We start from the raw sequence: 9,753 nt of genomic DNA, 5'->3' as shown, positions 1-9,753 counted from the left end.
CTAAACATTTTCAAAACATTGTTACCAAAAAGAAAAAAACATTAATCTACACATCCAGAAAGCTTAATGAACATCAAGTGGGACAAATACAATGAGATCCACACCTAAACACGTCATAGACAAAGTCAAAGGGGAAATCTTAAAAGTGGCTAAGACATATACATACACACACACACACACCCCTCAACTCATCACGAACAAGGAAATGACATTAAAATTACCAGATGCTGGGGGGCGGTGGGGGAATGAGGCCAGAAGGCAGTGGGATGACACATCCCAAGTGCTTGAAAAAATAAAGCTGTCAACCAATAACTATAACAAGCATAACTAGAATTCAAAAATTAAGGTATCTCCAGATACAAAGACTGAAAGAATTCATTGCTAACAGATTTTCATGACAAGAAATACTAAAGGAAGTCCTTCAGACTGAAAAGACATGATAGCATATGGTAACCTGAATCCACACAAAGAAAGAGCACCAGTAAATACAATGATATAAGAAAATACAAAAATACAAAAATAAAAATATACTTATGTATAAGTAAACATATAAGTATAAATACATATATTTTCTCTTTTCACTACTGATTTAAAAGGGGATTGCAGAAAACAATTATTATAAAACTATTGTTGGGCTTATATAAAGATGTAGATATATGACAATAGCATCATAAAGGAATGGGAGAGGAATAAATCTGTGTTGGATAAAGTTTCTGTAGCTTACTGGAATCAAGGCATGGGATGGGGACTGGAAACAGAGATGCTTTAGGAAGTTATTCCAATAGCTGGGAAATGGTCACTCAGGGACAACAGTAGGGCAGTGGCAGTCAACTGGAAACTATTTGAGCGGGATAAAGAGATAGAATTACCAAATCTGGCAAAGGATCAGAACAAAGACACAGGCAAATGGCAGGAAGTATAGGTTAAAGAAAATTTAAATAAAGTTGAAAGGGAAGAAGGAATATCCATTAACATAACTGGAATAGTGATACTTTATTGTAGATTATTTAGTTTTCCAGCCTGAGAATTCACTAAAAGTCAGGTCTGTGAGGAACAGAAAACAAGGCAGGTCAGGTTTGGTAAGCCCGAACTCTCCATGCCATCCCATCTTAGTCACTACAATGGGAAACCACATTTGAGTAAGTCATGAGGGTGATGACTCTCAGAAAGGAAAGGAGGAACACAAAAGATGCCAAGCTGGAGTGGCATTAAATGAAAGTTCTTTGTATTTTGAATTATTGTCTGGCACTGGTACTATTAATGAGAATGAATCCATTTCAACTCAGTTTTAATTAATTTTTTTAAAAGACCTAATAGTGTGACAGTTTGATGATGAATAAAAAGAAAACTAAGATTTCAGATTTGGAAAAGAAACAGGGAGGAAATGAGGGAAAAAGATGAAGAAATGCAATTCAGCTGCCATTTGAGAAGAATCAGGCATCCAACTGGATATCCATCTAACCTTCACCTTTGACTTTGCTCTATTCTGTCATTCTCTACAGGTTGAGTGATAACCTCATTTTTCCTTCTCAGTATTAACAATTATTTGAATAGATTCCTGAATTTACAAGAACGTTTTAAAAATTCAGAGCACATTTTTATTATATCAAAAATATAAATGATAAATTTTCTCCTGTGTTCCATACCCCATTAAAATGGCCCTGGAAATTTTTATTGGATGTCTGGACCTCTGGCACCCAGAGATCTATGTTTGCTAAGCTACTGGAACATGGAAGTCCTGACTCTTCTTCTGGTTTGCAATTCTTCACTGCACACATAGTTGGATTTGTGTGAATTATGCTAAGCAATTTTTTTTTAGATTAGAAAGATTCAGGGAAATAAGCAGTTGTTATGGAGCCTGGAGATTAGATAATGCTAGGATTAATAAAAATAGCAAGCAGTATCTCCATGGAATTAATAATTCAAGAAAACTACTTTTTCTATTTCTGTGTCCTCTTATCTCCTACCATCACTCTTCTTATTCCTTCACTCTCCTTTGTTTATATGGGGAACTATTTATATAGGGTCTATCTTCCCTACAGTGTGATGATGGCTGTCTCTGCTAAGTTTTTAAAAAAATATTGTTGTTTTATTGTTAAGCCTGGCTTCCTATGGGTCATCCCTGGGTCAGCATAGCTTAGTCCTCAAGATTGGTTAAAGAAGCTCTGGTCATGATCCCAGAGTCCTGGGATTGAGCCCTGAGTTGGGCTCTCCACTCAGCTCAGAGACTTCTTGTCCCTCTCCTTCTGCTCCTCCCCCCACTCATGCTCTCTCTCTGAAATAAATAAAATAAAATAAAATAAAATAAAAATCATTTAAAACTCTTTCCTTGTCTCATTCTCCTTACTTTCTCACTTTCTCCACCCTCCTCATTCCCCCAAAACTCTGTCTGTACTTGAGTCTTTGTCTCAGGTTCTGCTTATAAAGGAACCCAAACTAAGACTCCATTTATGATTCTGATAATGTCTGACTCCTTCCTTTCAGCTCACTCCTCACTACCCAGGAGAAGCATTCAAGCATCACTGTTAACTTACCTTGGTTTCCCTGCAGTGGATCTTCAGACACCTAGCACTTTTTAGGCAAAAACAAAAGCTTCTGTCTGGCAGCATTGACCATATTCCTTTGCAAAGCTGCAAACACCTCTTTCAGGCTAGAGGAAGTTTACTAGGGACACCAGCTGTCATCCCTGCAGAGCACTTTTCAGGGATCAAGGAAGGGTCCAGGGCTGCCTGCCTTTAACAGAGTCTTGCAGTACATCTCCATGTGCCTGCATCCTAGAGTGGTTTCCCTGAACTACTTCACTATATTTGGAGAGTGGGGGGAAAATACCATGTGATAGGATGCCCCTTCCCACGTCTAGTTCAGAATTATTGTAATTAAATTGAACATGGATTTGAGCAACTAGGAACATATGATTTGCTCTTTAAGGTACTCTGAAGCCTGGGTAGAGAGGTTAGAACTTTGGCGATCATGAACAGTGTTCCTTGTGCATTCAGACAGGCAAACTAATGTAAGGGACAAAACATGTGCTTAGAGCCAGGTCTGAATATGAAGATTGGCTTAACCATCAACGAGTTATATGTAGTTGGTACTGTGATGATCCACCAGAACTCTCTTCAGAAATGAGGGACATTTCAGTGACTGGGAGTCTGCCAGCTGAGAGTTTTCAGCTGTGAGCCATCTCCAGAAATTACCCCTGAAAATCCTTTGGTAATTCTTTGCCTAAGGTCGCACTCCTTCCTGGGGCAGCTGACCCATGTCATCCAATGGCTGACCGACAGAAATATGTAAAGGCCTGGCCATCTCAGCCCAAGTCAGAACAACTATGAAGGGCTCAACTGCAGGGCTCCCCTTGGGATTGGCCAAGGTCATAGCTGAATCTTTGTCACAGCTCACCTCCTCCCTTAGCACAATCCTCCATCCTTCTTTTCTTTTATAGGTGTTGGTCCTGAAAATATGCTCTAATAAGTTGTCTGCATGATAACTCCATCTCAGAGTGTGCATCCCGGGACACCTGCTTTGTGAACTACATGACAGGGCTTGGTTGAGACAGGTAAGGTTTTTGGAAAACTAATAATGCAGCCCTTGATTGAGACAGATAAGGTCCTTGGAAAACTTAATAATGCAGCCATACATTAAAAAAATGTTCTTCTAATGTTTAATCAGCATTTGCTCCTCAGGGATGAGATCAATTCCAATGAGGAGTGTTTTATACTCTTGTTTTTGCTTTTTCCTCCTTCAGTCCTAGATGACTAATTACATTTCCCAAGTGATGGTAAGGAATCTAATGTGAATCCTTGGATTAATGGTCAAGAAATTTTCCAAGTACTTAGATAATGTTTTAGTACTGGATACAGATTGATTCCATATGAACTTGTCCATGTATCCTGCCCCTTAGTCTATTCTGAGCTTATATGTATGGTTCTGAGAAAGTCACTTAAATTTTATGAGCCTTGACTACAGCCACAGAATGTAGATAATTGTGTGTTCCTCACAGAATTATGGAAAGGATTCAATTGATTAATATAATGGCACAAAATAGCTATTCAACACAAGTTAGCTTCTCCTAACTTCAGGAAACTGGACCATTCATACTTTTTCAGTAAGGTGAGGTGTTACAAATTATAACACAAAAACTGGTTACTGTAGGCAAGATCTGGTTACCTTGTGGACTTTAAATAGACAAGGCCATCTATCTGTTGGGAAATGGGGTCTCCTGCAAGGAATAAGTCACAAAAGTCTCCAGAGTGTTTACTGATTTCATCATATCAATGGCATGAGTCCATGCTGAGCTCTTTTCTTCCTCAGCCAGGATTTCCTTTCTTTGGGTTATATGTTTTAACAAGAGAGGCCATTTACATCATAATTGTTTGAGCAGGTCTTCATAGTGACTTCTGCTCTTGATGTTAATCACCATCTTATGCTGCCTCTTAGCTAAAATTCTCTCTATGAAAGTCTTTGGCATGAATTCAGTGATACCTTGTCAAGCTATAAGGGACTTAAGGACACCAACATTATTTATATAAACTATTTAAATTTGTTTGAAAATCAGCAGCAAAGCAAGAAATTTTCTGCTGAATCTAATCTCTGTACATACGATCTAATTTTAGCAGTTGTGATTTCTCCCACAAATCAGAGCCCAAGGATGTGTCCATGTAAGGTACTGCAAAGTACCCCCAAACGTAAGGGCTGCAGCTTGGAGATATTTGTAGTCATAGAAATGTGATTAAGAAGAGTAATTTTGGGGCGCCTGGGTGGCTCAGTCGTTAAGCGTCTGCCTTCGGCTCAGGTCATGATCTCAGGGTCCTGGGATCGATCCCCGCATCGGGCTCCCTGTTCCACAGGGAGCCTGCTTCCCCCTCTCCCACTCCCCCTGCTTGTGTTCCCTCTCTCTCTGTGTCTCTCTCTGTCAAATAAATAAATAAAATCTTTAAAAAAAAAGAATAGTAATTTTGTTAGTGATCTCTGACCTGTTTTTGTCTTAAAATCACCAGCAAATCCCCCAATATAGCTAACGCTGATAGCATACTGGCATGTGCGGTCCTGCAATTCTCTTTTCTGGTTTCAGGATGTAATGAAGCCTATTGCACACTAGATGGCAGCCTTGCCACGTGAGCCCCCAGGCTGAAAGCACAGTCTCTGAGAACTGAAGTGAAAATTGTTCTCATTTCTAAGTAGGATGTTTAAGAAGACGTGAATGCAGGGCTAATAATGAATCTACTTCTCTGATTCCAGGTTTCGAAGCCAAACCCTGTGGAAGAAAGGACTAACATGGAGGTGAGAGAACTGTTCTCTGCTCAGTTGGACAGGAGTAACGGAAGTTGTCCTGGAGAGACTTCTTCCCTGTGAACCCAGGAAAGGTCACTCATTGCTCCTTGTGCGATAGGAATCATTACAGAAAGCTTCTTTGGAGACCCTTCATAAAAACGCAACTGTGCGTTCATAATCATGCACTGAAATGGCTGAATTCTTATAGCTCTTAAATCATATGATTAATTTATCACTGCCTAATTACATGATTATAGATAAAATTTATGCTAGACATTGTGTGCAACTTTTTTTTCTTCAAAACATACTTTTTTTCCAAAAACATGAAAGATTTGATGGATGGGGGCACCTGGCTGGCTCAGTCGGTAGGGCACGCGACTCTTGATTCTCAGGGTTATAAGTTCGAGCCCCACGTTGGGTGTAGAGATTACTTAAAAATAAAATCTTTTTTAAAAAAAAAGATTTGATGGGTGAATAAAAAGTTAATAGTCTTGATATTATTATACATGGTCCTTTAGAGTCATTTAACTTAACATTTCCCTTTTTTTCGTCCCAGAAATGCCTCCTCTGATCTTCACTCCTGTTGAACTCAGTCCAAGGCAAACAGTCCAGGCTCAAATCCTCCAGGTAGCATGTCCTCCTCCCTGTTGGATGACAGCTGAAGGGATTGGAAGGGAGAAAGGAACTCCCTATCTCACGGAGCTGGAAAGACAGACATATTCCTGCCACTGCACAGGGAAACCTTGACTACATTGCCCTGCAGACACAAAGACTGCTTCAGGTGTATCAGCCATTAAAAAGGCTTTTATGGGTTGGCTTAGGAGCCAACTACCACATCCACATATGTGTTTGTGAGAAACAGATTCACCGAGCAGTGTGAATTGTTCAAATGAGCAGGTGACAAGCAGCTCCCAGATTAGGGCCTAAAAATAATATTTATCTCCTTCATTTTCTGTTGACCTCCTACAGTTTTAATCAGATCTCCCAAGTCAGATGGCTGCAGATGCTCCAATTTATCTTGCTACAACTATTTATTAACAAAGCAAAAATTATGGCATGACAGAGGTTCAGTGGGACAATACTGTTTTATGATTATCTTCTTGGAGATAAAAACAAAAAACTTTCTGTAAAGTCCCGCACTTGGGGGCACAATCTAGGTGAGGGTTTTGTACAATGTGGACTAAAGACAAATGATTCCGAAAAATCGTCATCAAACTCTAGAGGGGTATAACAAACCCTTAATCCAGATACAACGTGGTTGCCACTCATCTCAATAATTTTAGACTCTTTAATCATATCATGGTTATATCTTCCTTCCTCTCTCCCTCCCTCCCTTCCTTCCTCCCTCCCCCCCTCCCTCCTTCCTTCCTTCCCTCCTTTCTTCCGTTTACCAAAACATACGATAAGTCAGTCACTGCACACCTCTGTGTGAGAATACATGCAACCTGTTATAAAGCAAGGAACTCCTCCTCTATTATCTAGTATATAACTTGGAACCACAAATAAGCACTATGTCTAGGTTGAAGTAACGTTTAAAGATCTACAACACGTTTGCCAGCTCTTTGCTGTTTGCTATCATTTACATGACAGCATTCAACTCTCAGGACAACCTCTGAATTGAGGAAACAGATACAGAGAAGTTGAAGGCCTTGTTCAAAAGCATGTGGAGAATTCTAGAGTCAGGACTTGAATTCAGCTCTCTTGCACTGACGTCCAGTGTACTTTTACTAACGGCCATCACAAATGAATGCATTAACATTTTCTCAGTTTTAAAACTAAGCCTCACCTAACTACTCCCGCCTAAACCAAAAGTCTTGGCAAATTGTGACAAAACCTGTTCTGTTCAGGGTAAATGGCTGCCTAGAACTATGACCTCATTCGCTGTGTGTTTAATTTATACAAAGTTTCCATAACGTTTGAAAAGAAGAAATCATAACCAAAATAATTACTTTTTTACCTATGTGATTACCTATAAAAGAATAAACAGGTCCATAGAATTATTTATATCTGCTCTTGATTATACAAAAAAACTCATCAGAACAAAAATGTTAACCAAAGTTAGCCCTATTAGGTTCTACCTACTCCCATTTATCTTCGAAATCCTTGATCCCCAAAGCTGGATGTACCAATGGACGAAACTGTGACCAAGGTCAGTTATAATTCCCAGGGCAGAGACAAGACAGTGTCAGCTGCCTCAGCCCTATTATGTGGGGACTTTTGGAAGAAAAAAAATATAAACTCCAGGATATAAACCCAAACCCCTAATAACCTAGCTTACCAAGAATGGATTCCAGGTCTGTGGCAATTTTAATATGAATGTGTGAGCAAGACATTTAAAAGGGGGGGATAGAAAGATAAACCAATAAGACGAGAAGGAACTTAAATAACAATTACAGAGTTATAAGTATCATTAAAAAAATTCAGGTGAGAAGCATCTGCCTTTATACAGGGGTTAAAATTCAAGATTCAGGTAAACCAACCATTAGCTGTATCATTCATTCCCAACAGGAAATACACAGCTCACTCATGTTTAGAATAATTTTAGAATACAAAAAGCCGATGTGCAGGGATATGCATGCAGGAACCTGGTGGCAGCAACAATTGTCACTGTTGTATGTTACCCAGGACAGGGTGTACTAAGATGATGGTTTCTGGTGCCAGCACAGTGAATGGGCACTCAAGAGACGAGAAGGCCAAAGGAAAGTAGAATTTATTACTCACAGGTTCCACAGATGAAACCCTCGCAGGCCTCGTAGGGCCAACAGGAATTTGGGTGATGCAAGGGCTCACACAGCAAATAGGGATTGAAAGGGAGGGAACTGTAGGCCAGTCTTTATTGGGATCCAGGATATTAGCTAAGTGGGATTCCCAGGCTCATGGGAAATTGGTTAGTTGAAGGGTAGAAGGTGGTCCCTGGGGGACTATATGCCTGGTGGAAATTTAAGTGTTTTGTTACCAGCTGTCTCATACTCTTGGTAAGAGTATGGTAAGAACAGAACTTGGGAATGGTCAAATGAAGTCAGGATGTGGGCCTTATCTAAGTAGGGCAGTGAAGTGGGAAGTTTGGTTTTATTTAACTGAACTGGTTAAAGGCCTACAAAATGGATGTCAGAGCAGCACAAAGAATAACTAACAGAAGGTTATGACCCCACTACTATACTGCAGGGAATGAGAGGAGAAAGCAGCATTGAATGTTAAATGCATATGGATTTGGAACGCAGGAGAGAGACATGTAAAGTGGGCCATCTTGAGAATAGCAGTGTCTGGAGCTGAAGGAGCTGAGCCATCTTCTCCGAGAGAAAGCCAGAGGGATAATTCTTCTGACCTCTCTATTCTCTCTCCCTCTGAACTCCTTCTGGAGTCTCCCTTGGCTGACATAACAGGGCACTGGAGGGCAGAGGAGCCTGTTGATATAGTCCATGCTGGTCAGCATCCACAGGGAAGAGAGCATAGCGTAGACAGGTAGAAAGCAGATTTGGGGATAAAGAGGCAAATAGAAGATATCTGCCCTACCAGCATTAAAGAGTGGTCCCAATTACTACTGTTGCCTAACAAACCATCCCAAACTTTACTTGAGTAATACAATATCTCAGAATCTGAAATACAAACACATTGCTGGCATCCCACAGGAGATGTAGTTGGAAATTCAAAAAGGTCATGGGGGCACAGCACGTCTCTGCTCCATGATATCTGGATCATCAGTCGGGAAGACTCTGAAGGATGACTTGATGTCTGGGGGCTAGAATCATCTGCTCACTTATCCACAGGTCTAGCAGTTTAATTTGGCCATTGGCTGAGACCCTAGCTGGGCCTGTCAATCAGAACACCTCTACAATAGCATCTCCATGCAGTCTGGGCTCCTGCAGACCATGGTCGCTGGATTCCAAGAGCAAATGTCCCAAAAGAGAATCCAGTGAAAGCTGTGTCAACTTTCATAAATTAGCCTCAGATTTCACATAGCATCACTTATACTATAGTCACAAGTTTGCCCAAATTCAAGGGGAGAGAACACAAATCTCACCTCTCCATGGAAGGGGTAAGATGGGAGAGAACGTGGTCATCTTTGGAAAATGAAATCTGCTATACTAGGTCAATAAAACTCCCTATCTTACTTTTAATATCATCATTTATATACCTTTTATATACTTCTTAAAATAAACACTGAATTAATATTAATATAATTTGATTTATTGTATTCTTTTTTTTTAAGATTTTATTTATTTATTTGAGAGAGAGAGAGAGCATGAGAGGAAGGAGGGTCAGAGGGAGAAGCAGGCTCCCCGCTGAGCAGGGAGCCCGATGCAGGACTCGATCCCGGGACTCCAGGATCATGACCTGAGCCGAAGGCAGTCGCTTAACCAACTGAGCCACCCAGGCGCCCGATTTATTGTATTCTTTAGACATTATTTATTTGGTTGTACCCCATGCAAACAAGCAATAAGGAGGAAAGCCCCTTTTTGAGGATGGATGTGATTCCTTATAATT

The sequence above is a fragment of the Mirounga leonina genome, unplaced genomic scaffold, assembly GCF_011800145.1.
Source record: "Mirounga leonina isolate KUSES-001 unplaced genomic scaffold, KU_Mleo_1.0 Mir_115, whole genome shotgun sequence".
Lineage (NCBI taxonomy): Eukaryota > Metazoa > Chordata > Mammalia > Carnivora > Phocidae > Mirounga > Mirounga leonina.
This window is presented reverse-complemented; position numbering follows the sequence as displayed.